The sequence below is a fragment of the Seriola lalandi genome, unplaced genomic scaffold (assembly GCF_002814215.2).
Source record: "Seriola lalandi dorsalis isolate HSWRI2012SDOR001 ecotype SW California unplaced genomic scaffold, Sedor1 jcf7180002054584, whole genome shotgun sequence".
Taxonomy (NCBI): Eukaryota; Metazoa; Chordata; class Actinopteri; order Carangiformes; family Carangidae; genus Seriola; species Seriola lalandi.
Window position 1 is genome coordinate 1,409,387 of NW_019525137.1, and position 8,263 is coordinate 1,417,649.

General features: G+C 40.8%; 1 protein-coding gene across 1 annotated transcript in view; it reads right to left on the reverse strand.

Annotated features, from left to right (window-relative positions):
- large1 (LARGE xylosyl- and glucuronyltransferase 1) overlaps nucleotides 1-8,050 on the reverse strand; it is a 117,102-nt gene extending 109,052 nt beyond the window's left edge. The window contains exon 1 of the mRNA XM_023418725.2: nucleotides 7,452-8,050. The gene's annotated coding sequence lies outside the window, so the exon portion shown is untranslated. The remainder of the gene's footprint in view (nucleotides 1-7,451) is intronic.
- Between the last annotated feature and the right edge of the window lie 213 nt (nucleotides 8,051-8,263).

Sequence of the window (8,263 nt, forward strand, 5' to 3'; positions counted from 1 at the left end):
AGTTCAAACAGAAACTCGTTTACAATAAAAACCTGCAACCCTACCCGTAAAAACTGATGACAAAGCGGTTTTCAAGCAAGTTTTAATGTTCCATAAATACTCAAACTCAATGCACTAGAAATGAAACTGTTTTAAATCACTGATTTATATATAAAATGACAATGCTTTGATGTTTTTATTTCATGTGCATGCACATCTTAAAAAAACATATTTAATATCCCCTGTCTAAACAGCTTTTCTGTCAAAAGAAGAAGTCCAGCACAGAACCATGCAACATGCACCTCAGCCAGTATTCAGGGTCCACCATGTTAACTGGACCGTATCTTCCCAGCAGCTCACCTGGCTCAATATTTACTGAAGCTCTGTGTAACTGCAGTTGTTAGAGCTTCAGAGCGAATCCTTGGTCCAAATTCAAAATGAGTTCATTTGTTCATCCAACATTTGGTTTGTTAATTCTCTGGTCCAGGTGAGTCTGGATGCCTGACAGGCCTCACTTCATACAGACTACACTGCTTTGTAATTACGCTCAACACTCATTGATATTAAAATGTCTGTCTTTATCAGTTAACACCGATAAAGACACTGATCCACCTGCGAGTCAACTTCTATCACAGGCTGTTTTAACACTTCCCATTTGTCTTGCAACATTTAACAAGATTGTTTCAGCTGAGTAGCTGCAGCAGTCTAACTATGCTGTCTTAATGCTGGGTCACTGGGCACCTAAGAGAAATGATCACTTTGAGACAGTGACCAACAAATAGCTCAGAACAAATGATATGAAGTCAGGATGGTAAAAAATTGAAAATAAAGCATGCTCCCAAATTAATGCAGTTAACATTAGAAGCTGCACAGTCTAACACACTTTTCTCAGTGTTTCCTGTTCAGTCAGACAGTGACTTTCATCAACACCAGTTATCTTAACTGCCTGTTAGCTTAACAATTCCCCTTATACATGTCTGCACAGACGGCGTAGCAGAGCAGCAGCTCCAGTACTCCGTGTGTCTACACACACACACACACACACACACACACACACACACACACACTGACACGCTGTTCAAAGACGTGCATATAATATCTTTGTGTATTTAACCTTATGAATCTCACTTCTTACATGAATGTAACAACATTCAAATCAGACATGTTACCGGTCTGACCCAGAAAAGACTGCTGCTGTGACCTTTGTGTAAAAGCGACTCAGGCACTTACATGAGTCTGACATGGAAAATTGCAGCAGCATTGTCACTTCTTGCTACGTCTCATTCATGGCATCACATTCAGAGGAAAACGATCCTGTAATTTAGCAGCAACAGTGGTTGGTGACAGCTGGAGGAGAGAAGGCGTAGACAGTACACTGCTTATTAAATGACATGATACTGCAGGAAGAAGCTGAAGGGAAATGTTTTAATAGGGAAACCTTCACCGTGTGTGTCTCTATAAATGCACGTTATCATATACTTAGACCATAGGGCCTCAGCTGGATACACACCTCAGCTCCTGGCTGATTGACAGTTCTGCTCTTGCGTGAGACAGAAACATGTTGGCTGTAAGCAGCCATGACACCAGCCTCTGAATTACACCCATATGACCGCCAACTGCAGAATGATGATGGAAGGAAAAGGGCCATTCCATTCAGTCTGAATGTCAGAGGTTATTTCAGCAGTCACCCCGCTGCCTACATTTAGGAAACACTGCACAACAATCACACCATTATATATGACTGGCTTTCTAATGACTAACATAAAACATCACACAAACACCATTATTTAGGAAGCTAAAAAGATTCATTCAGGGGCAGCAGTTGTAGAGTGGATGTAAGTTAACCACAGAGTATGCTGGTGAGGTGCTGCTTATCAATCACCTGACATCCATCCACATTGTTTTACTGCCTCTGAAACACTGCTCATTGGAAATAGTCCCACTTTGTGCTGCTCTCTGTGTAGTCTGCAGGTAGTTCAGATGGACAAGTGGAACACACATTTTCAATGAAAAGCATATTCTCTGAATTGAAAATGCAGACATCATTTATGATAATAAGTGAGTCTTGTCTCTGTGACACTTCCTTAACTCATGAACTAAACAGCTAGGTGCACGCACGGGTCCTTTCAGTGCAAGTACAGTCCTGCATTCACTGCTCTCTACTCGATGTACTCCCAGTATCCCCCAGAACTTCTGCTGCATTCATATTGTGCTGACTGGTCGTGGATTCATTTCGGCTTCAGTTTCAATAAAACAGGCTGTCTGCATGTTTAAGGAAGTCGTATTTACAAATTTGTAAAAGAGAAGTGTGCCAGAAGTCAAATTAAAACCCTGCAGCTACTGGTGATAAATCAATAGGTGACAAATTAATCATACTTTTTCAACATTACTTGTGTTTGTCTATCATTTCACATCACTAGATCATGAAACATTTCTAGACTCTTAGTGATTAGAATTACATCGAATGAAAGATGTGGTAATAAAATGAACTGAATTTATATCCTGGTTTCTTCCAACTTAGCATCTTTTTCCAGTCGTAGTTCTCTAGACCTCCAGTATCTCATGAAAAACAAGGTGCTCAAAGTCAGTGGGCTGCAGCTGTTGATTCACTGTGTCAGATAATCAGCATTTCACACATTTCTTCTGTTCCATTTTATCAACTGGCTGTTTCTGCTTTCTCAGACAACAAAGCTGATTACACATCTCAGTTTTAGTCATTTATAACTTTATTTATTTGCAAATGTTGAAAGCTAAACTAGACTGGAGAAGGGATTTGAATAACAGATTCTCTAAAGTGCTCTCGTACCCCAAACCTTAACTATGACCGAAAATATTTATTACAATAAACCTTTGCATAAACCTTGATAACAACAAATACAATGATAACCTTCTTTCATCAGATAAATGTGCTGTACTTCTTTTCACGTGTTGGCTCACTTCTAACGACATAGCATGGGATCATGGGAGTTGTTGTCTTCACCACCATTACTGTAAGCTCCTCCCGGTTTGGATTCCTTCAGTGTCAGTGGTTCAGGAAATCAAACAGACCCAGATATTCTAACCATTAAAAACACTGAATAAAACAGCTTCACATTTAAAGTCAGTGTTTGAGCGACGCTGTACGGAGGACAGAGATGTCGGAGAAGAGTTGGAACTGAGATTGATGCCAACCTTTGTTTTGATTGTTTCTTGTTTTGAGGTTTTTACCGGCAGCCGAATTACCCGTAGTGTGTCCTCCTCTCCAGAACAAACACACCAGGGGATTAATACCAGTAGAAACACTCATAAACTAGGTTCACTTTAAAAATCAGTCATTCAGGGCCACAAAGGCTTAGTCCTGCCCACAGCAGCCGGGGTTACAGTCCGAACTGTAGCCTGCATGTCATCCCCTCTCTCTCTGTCCCTAACTTTCCGGTCTCTCCCACTGTAGCCATCTGAATAAAGGCAAAATGCCCTAAAAATAAAAAATCAGTGATTCACCAAAGCTTGCGTGGGACATATGATGTCAAGTAGTAGCTGGAAACTGAGACTGCTTAACTTTACCTTTGAATCTTTAATAAATTATGAACCAGATGTTCAGAAGGTTTTAACCGGTAGCCTAATAATTCACAGTGATCTCCTGCTCTCCATAACACATGGACGAGGGGTTAAACCGGTAAACAAATAAAGCAGTTTCACTTACAAAAATAAATCAGTGATTCGATGCACTTCGGGGTACAGGGAGTAGTTGGAAACTGAGAAGCTCACCTTTATTTCGTTAATAAATTATGAACCAGATGTTCAACAGGTTTTTCCCTGTAGCCAAATTACCCGCAAATAACCATCCTCTCCATAACAAACAGACCAGGGGCTTAAAACCAGTAAACGAATAAAGCAGTTTCAAAAACAGTGATTCAACGAACACACTTGGGCGGAAACAGGACAGGACGTCTCCAGCAGCTGGGAGCTGAGCTGTCTAACATTTCCTCAGCTTGTTTTCTCTGATAACTTCAGATCCAGACGTCCGATGACTAAAATCCTTAGAGCTCCTGGCAGGCAACTACAACACAGACCCATGCCCATAGAGGATATGATGTCATTGACAGCAGACCAAATGACACGGAGCGTTACCATATTAAAATTACATATAAAACTAAATTAACGTGGCAAGAGCCGCTGCTGAAGGACCTTTGCAACCGGTTTTAGTTGAAAATGGAAAATTTCAGTTTGGAATTATTTTGCTTTATTATTTTACCTGGCCGGCAGCACATGTTAACTTTAGGCATTTAACTATTAGCAATTAGCCGATAGCCATATCAGCCGTCTGTTAAGTTATCATTGAGCTAGCAGCTATGGCTAAAAATAAAACGACTAACGTTAATGTGGGAGCTAGACAGCAAACGTTATCAGTCCTGCCCATCTGTAACATTAATAGATAGTGTTAATTTAACAGGATAAAACAATGATTTGTGTCTGAAAAGTATTATATTTATTAGTAAGTCCCAGTTTGAAGCTGAGAAAAGTCGACCAGCAACTACACAGAAACAGCGGCAGCCTACACTACCACACAATGGAAATATGGTGCCAAGTCACCAGAAGCACAGAAAATAAAACAGGGTTGGAGCTGAATATCTTTCCATGTCATGTATATACACCTTACAGTAAGGGTAACGGGGGTTTTTTGCACTACCTCAGACAGCCTAAAAATAGTGTTGTGATTGATGTTGCACTGTTCTAATCTTTATTAAAAAAGGGATAGGGTTAGGGTCATTTTTTTCTCCCCTTGGTATCGAAAATGGTTATCGAGTATCGACTATTTTCCTGGGTATCGAGTTTGAAATTCTAGTATCGTGACAACCCTAGAACCTATCACATGTGAGTTAACACGAAGGTATGAACCTACAAAGGACAAAAAACGCAACATCCTGAATTTCCCCTAAGGGATAAATAAAGTATATATCTAACTATATATATATATATATACGCAGTATGGGAGGAGTATCACTGATGAAGTCATGGGTTATTAATGTTTTTCTCCCCAGTTTAGTGACAAGACAAGTCAAAAGATAATTCAACCAGTCAATATCCAACAATGTCGACATTCAACATATCCAGCAGTGAATAGTGTGACCCCTGCACAAATCAATAAAGTTTATTCTGATTCTGCTTTCCTCTATCATCTTCTTCAATCATAAAGCAGTCGTTTCAGAGTGTGAGCTTATCTCCAGTGGAGGAGCATTAACTTCCAGAATATCTCCAGTGATTACATCGTGATGAGTGCATCACCTGAAATGTGGCCGTTTAATGCCTCCGGGCCTGAATGGGGAAATCAATGAAGCAGTGGACAGAACAGGCTCGTTTGCCGTTCCACCATACATCCAGTGAAGAGACTGGCCCCGTGCTCATTAATGAAGACAAACAGACATAATGATGATACACTATATGCAGATACAGATGGATATATCCATCGTCAACTGATGTTTATAGATTATAGACTTATTAAATACCACAGTCTAAATGGTGAGTTGAACTTTTCAATGCAGGTAAGCATATTATGGACATAAAGACTTTGACAGTCAAGGTAAACCACTTATCTCCAAACTTAAGTTGAAGGGTAAGATTAACATTGAAGTGCTCCTACATTATATGATCATTAAAGTTGCTCAGAAGCATAATGTTTCTTGGCATTTATGATATTCCATCAAACAGAATTAATGGGTAAATAGATGTTTCTTTGTAATTTAAATACACATGGTTTGGTGCCAGTGGTAGTGATAAAATTAAACATTTAAACCAGAGAACATTACGTCAGTCAAAAACACCAAATACAACAGAATTACAGTTTCATTAATATGAAAATTTTCTGTGTTTTACATGGTTATAAACTGATTTCCTGTGAGTTTTTGGTCTGCAGGAGCCTCACAAAGTCAAAGATCCTGAAGCTGCTGGGTAGGTCAGACAACAAATGCTCTCTGAAGAAATCACCTTAGGCAAAGTAAAATTTCTGACATTTTATGGACTAAATGATTCATAAATTTAGTGACAAAATATAATATGTACTAAAAAATAAAAATCATCATTGGAAGCCACCCTTATCTGGGATCTGAGAGACTCAAAGTTTAAATTAATAAATGATCACTGTTGAAATTACCATTACCTGCTGACCTATGATGTAGTTTTTTTGGCCTTAGTTTTATGTCCAGTCCATTCCCTGGAGCATCAGATGAAAGCAGTCATTAGCCTATAACATAAACCTCAGACAAAGTGTATGGTCTGAGAAAAATACAGCTACAGGCTTTTGACTGGACAGCAATGAAATGCAGAATCGGTTAATTAAAAAGACAAATGACAGATAGACCAGCTGGGAAGCACTTGTTGTTCAATGCTTTTACATTCAAAAGTCACAATTGGGCATTAAACAACAAGTGCGTGCCAGCCAGGTTCTTCACTTTTTAGTGTCCCCTGGAAACACTCACTGTTGTGAGTATTTGCAGCTCATGTGTTGTCAAACTGATGAAGATGTTTTCTGAATTTGTTTGCGTTTTGTCTTTTTTTTAAGTTGCAGCGCTTTGAACTCTCAGGGCCGCCATACAGAAAGGCCCATTAAATTTAACTTCAATAAACTTATGTTACAACTGAAGCTTGGTTGCTCAAGGCAAAACAAAATGCTGTCACAAGGAAAACTGTTAGCTACAAAACAGAACTAACAATAATTGTTTATATGTTATATATAATTTCATATGAATGTTGTTTACTGTTTAATGTATACAATTATGCGCTAAAAGAAATGTAAGAAAGAAAAACAGTAGTAAATTAAAAATTAGTTAAGTCTAAGAAACATCAACACTAAATGTCGTTGTTTTACGACACTGCCACTTATTACTGCATAGTAACATTCCCGCTGTCACAGTGTAGCAGCGTTTCTGTGCAACTGTTGCCATCCGGCTCGCTCCAGTGTTATGTATGACTGTTGATCCGCGTGCTCACACAGCTACAGTGCGCGCAAGAAGTGCAAAGGGACAAGAATTAGCATACCTACTTGTAAGACAATAAGAAAAGATTTACCGAGCTGTTTGTCCAGATTTCTTAAACACGAAGAGGCATTATGTGTCAGCTGGGAAACAGGGTTGACCGAGGGAACCCATATGCTGTAATCCTCGCCCCCTCCTTTATCTAGTGTTTTTAGGAGGATTAAAGGACCGTTATTTCCCTGGTTTATGTAGGTTTGGATGGTAAAGCCTAAATCTGCTGCGTTGCTGCCTGCGCTCTGAATCAACACACACACTAACACATACACACACACACATACACACAAATAGAGGCGTTAATGGAAATTTAAGCGCAAGGACTTTTTAAGGTTATGATAAGTGAAAACCACACAAGTCGTGCCAAAAATATCGCGGGGACAAGCGGTTTAAAGCGGCTACACAACGGGACTGGTGAGGTAAGATCGCCGTGCTAGTCAGACGTGAGTAACTGCGGATTCCACTCACCTGATGCAGAGAGACTACAAACAGCTGCTTTTCAGGACGCTTTAGTCAAATAAATCCACAGGAATAAAGCCCACGGTGCTGTTTCAAACGGAGAACGGTGTCTTCAGGTCAGTCATAACAGTTCGTCTTGCACAAAATGAGACGGAGGTCCGCCGCCGCTGACTTGTTCCATGTAGTTGGAGCCTTATCAGGTTGTTTATCGGTCCGGCAGCATCAGCAGTTAGCCCCGGCTACCAGCGATGACAGATGAGACGTTATGTTTCCTCCGGACTTCAATCTCTGGCAGGTTTGTGGCTGTGTCGCGACACAGCAGCTCAAGTCTCCTCTCAGTCTCATTAATAACAGCGGGTCTGGATTACTGCGACCAGCAGGCAGCGACACACAGTCCGAGGGGGGGGGAGAAACAGAACCGCGGCGGCCTCGACAGCAGAAGCACGGCGACTCAGTCGGTGACGGTCAGTTACTTAAAAATGTCCTGCGAGTGTCCAGTGAAGTGTAGGCTACATCCCGCGTGGAGGTATTCCACTGCCGTCCAAGTCCTGGTTGTGTCTGAGTTTTCGGCCTCAACACAGCAGCTCTTTCTTCCTGACAAGCAGCCAGCGTCCAATCACAGCGCTGGATTCAGAGAGGGGGACGGAGGATAAAAGGGAGTGGATCATAACGGACTGGAGTCTGGACTGGGCCACAAGATTGACGGACTGGGGACCTATAGTTTGCTCTGAAGCCAAGAGACAGTTGAGGGTCCCTATTGGCCCCAACTCAGTTTGGTTATTGGTTAAATGGATATAGGTTAAATATTGGTAGTGGGCTGA